Source organism: Haplochromis burtoni, unplaced genomic scaffold (genome assembly GCF_018398535.1).
Source record: "Haplochromis burtoni strain Fernald_Lab_line unplaced genomic scaffold, NCSU_Asbu1 Contig_271, whole genome shotgun sequence".
Lineage (NCBI taxonomy): Eukaryota > Metazoa > Chordata > Actinopteri > Cichliformes > Cichlidae > Haplochromis > Haplochromis burtoni.
Window position 1 is genome coordinate 444,566 of NW_024582632.1, and position 3,657 is coordinate 448,222.

Consider the following 3,657-nt stretch of genomic DNA (forward strand, 5'->3'; position numbering starts at 1 on the left):
CCCTTTGCTTTGATTACTGCTTTGCTCCCTCTTGACATTCTTGATGAGCTTCATGAGGTCGTCATCTGTAATGTTTTCCAAAAGTCTTGAAGGACTCAAATTCGATTCTTGGTCAAATAACACGTACACGGCCTGTTTGGGGTCACTGACCTTTTCAAAAATAAATGATGGTCCAACTAAACGCAAACCAGGATGGCATGTTGCTGCAAGATTTTGTGTTAGCCATGCTGGCTCAGTGTGTGTTCATAACATCATAACAACAATCCTCCTCCTCCATGCTTCATGATGGGAACCATGCATGTAGAGACCATCCATTTACTGTTTCTGCGTTGCACGAAGACACGGCGGGTGAACTACTGTGCAGGAGGAGACAACAAATTAATGATGACTCAGAATGGTTTAGAATAACAGTCAACTTGCTGTTTTCTTTGAAATTTATATACCTCACACCCATAGCCAATTTAGAATCAGCAATTAACCTAACACGCATATGAACCCACACAGGCACAGGGAGATGCAAACTCCATGCAGAGAGGTCCCAGCTGACCGGGCAATTCAATCAGATAGCCTCCTTTCTCTGAAGCAACGTGCTAAACACTGAACAATTATGTTCTAGTCAAATCTACTATTTTATAATAAAGGTGATTAATTTCTGACTTCTCAGAGAAGCCCGGTGTGCTGGCTCAAATTTGGGTAAAAATGTGAATTCAGATCAATGAATTCAGTAATTTTTAAACAAACAGATGGCTCAACATCAAGTTTTATTGAATGGTACCCTCAAAACACGGACTCAGCATTAACAGTACTGAGGCAACCCCAGAATCCTGGCTTTTGAAGTTGAGTTACAAAGAAAAAGGCGTAGTTGAAACTGTCCAGTAGGCTCACTCTCATAAGCAATTCACTCTTAGTTTGACGCTTATTACTCACGTGTGTTAAGTACAATAATAACTTCATGGAGAAAATCTGTGTGATACTTTACATTCCAAAAAGTTTAGGGAGTACATTCATTTTTTGTCATGGGCTGGGTCTGTGACCCAGTGTTTGAGTTTTTATATATTTTGGTATTCATTTGTGCCCTAGTTTAGTTCATCTAGTTAATTTCGAGGTTGCAGTTCAGTCCTTTGTTTCTTAGTTGTTTATGTCATCTCCTCCTGTTTTCAGTCTCCCTGGTTCATGCGTCTACCTGTCATGCGTCATGTGTGTGTGGTTATGTTCAGTTCAGGTCACGTCTAATCCCCATGTTTCCTGTTTTACTTTGAAAGTCTGTGTCTAATGTCAGTGTATGTAGTTTCACTTTCCCTGTCCTGTCATTAGGTTCATGTGTATCAGCTGTTCCCCCTCATGTGTTTCCACTTCCCTTGATCATCTCTTATGTGTATTTAGTCTCTGGCTGTGTCCCAATTCAGGGTCTGCACGCTTGAAGTACGCGCACTACGCGTACTACGTACGGTGCATACTATAAGTACGAGAAGGGCGGAAGTGAGAAGCTTGTGAAATGGGACGGTCTAGCCTACGTAGCGCTGTTCAGGTTGCCTAGCAACCATGATACTAACCGCGAGAAACGTCTCATACAGCTGTGTTTGACAGAAATGAAGGAGAAAAAATTTTTGTTGGTCATTTATTTTTGTCATGACATCACTTTGATTAGTTGAGTATCTGAGGATATATGACTGACTTTAAATATCCATAAAATCATCACATTCTCTGTAAGACTAAGGTCGACTATATATATATATATTTTGTAAAGGCTTTAAAACCAAGTTAACGCTGAAAGTACAAACATCACTAATGTCACACAACTTTGCCGACATGTGGCCAACAGCAATGTTTTAATGTTCTTCATTATTAAACATTCGCACATAAATAAGTGACGTCATATTCAGTACTTTGACAGTTCACTCTTCGGCCGCTCCCTTCTGCCGTATTTTGCGGCAAAATTATCCACACCCACCGCCGCGCTATGAATTGTGGGATATATGGGACCACGAAGCGTGCACCGGACCACGCTTGATATTTGGGGAAATCGACGGCGCATTTGGAGTATGCATTTGAAGTACACTTCGAATTGGGACAGCCGTCGTCGCGTGGCGGTGACGTAATCGCACTTAAAATGCGTACTTCAAGCGTGCAGATCCTGAATTGGGACACAGCCCCAGTGTTTCATTCAGTCTGGGTCGCGTCGTCTGTTCCCACCCTCCATGTTTTCACGGCCAGTCTTTGCAGTCATCGTCATAGTTCTCTGAGTCTCCATAATTTATCACAGTATTAGTTTCCCAGTTTAGTTATAGTTTAGTTTAGTCACGGTATTTCTGCTTTGTTTGAACTCTATGTCATCAGCCATAATAAAGGCTCGCTTTCAGTTTAAGTTCACTCAGTCAAACGTTTGGACATATTTTCTCATTTATTGTTTTTTCTTTATTTGTATTACTTTCTACATTGTAGATACATACCAAAGACATCAACTATATGAAGCAAGATATATGGAATTATGTAGCAAAGAAACAATTGATGAATAACTCTAAATATGTCTTATATTTTAGATTTCTGAAAGTAGCTGCCCTTTGCTTTGTTGACAGCGGTACAAACCCTTGGCCTTCTCTCAATGAGCTTCATGACGTAGTCACCTGAACTCGGTTTCACTTCACAGGTGTGCCTTGTGAGGGTTTAGTTGTTGCCTTCTTAATGGAGCTGGGACCATCAGTTGTGTTGTATAGAAGTCAGGTTGATACACAGCTGACAGCTCTATTTGACAACTGTTAGAATTCATATTATGGCAAGAACCAATCAGCTACTGAAAAAAGGACAGTCCATCATCACTTTAACAACTGAAGGTCAGTCAGTCGAAAAATTGCTAAAACTTTGAATATGTCCCCAAGTGCAGTCGCAAAAACCATCAAGCACTATGACAAAACTGGCTCACATGAGGACCGCTGCAGGAAAGGAAGACCCAGAGTCCTTCTGCTGCTGAGGATACATTCTTCCGAGTCACCAGCCTCAGAAATCACAAGTTAACGGCACCTCAGATTAATGCCACACAGAGTTCCAGTAGCAGACACATCTCTACATCAGCTGTTCAGAGCAGACTGTGTGAATCAGGCCTTTATGGTCAAATAGCTGCTGAGAAACCACAACTAAGGAAAAGCAACAAGCAGAAGAGATTTGTTTGGGCCAAGAAACACAAGAAATGGATATTAGACCTGTGGACATCTGTGCTTTGGTCTGATGAGTCCAAATTTGAGCTCTTTGGTTCCACCTGTGTGACACAGAAATGGGGAAATGAATGGTCTCTACATGCATGGCTCCCATCATGAAGCATGGAGGAGGAGGAATGTTGTTATGATGGTGACACTGTTGACACACTGTGCCTTCAACATTGAAGGCACACTGAACCATCATAGCTACCACAGCATCCTGACCAAGAAGGAGAGTGATGGAGTGCTGCGCCACATAGCCTGGCCTCCCGTCACCAGACCTAATTCCAGTGGAGATGGTTTGGGATGAGATGGACCGCAGAGTGAAGGCAAAAGGGCCAACAGGTGCTCAGCATCTCTGGGAACTCCTTCAAGACTGTTGGAAACCATTTCAGGTGACGACCTCATGAAGCTCATCGAGAGAATGCCAAGAGTGTGCAAAGCAGTAGTCAAAGCAACAGGGCGG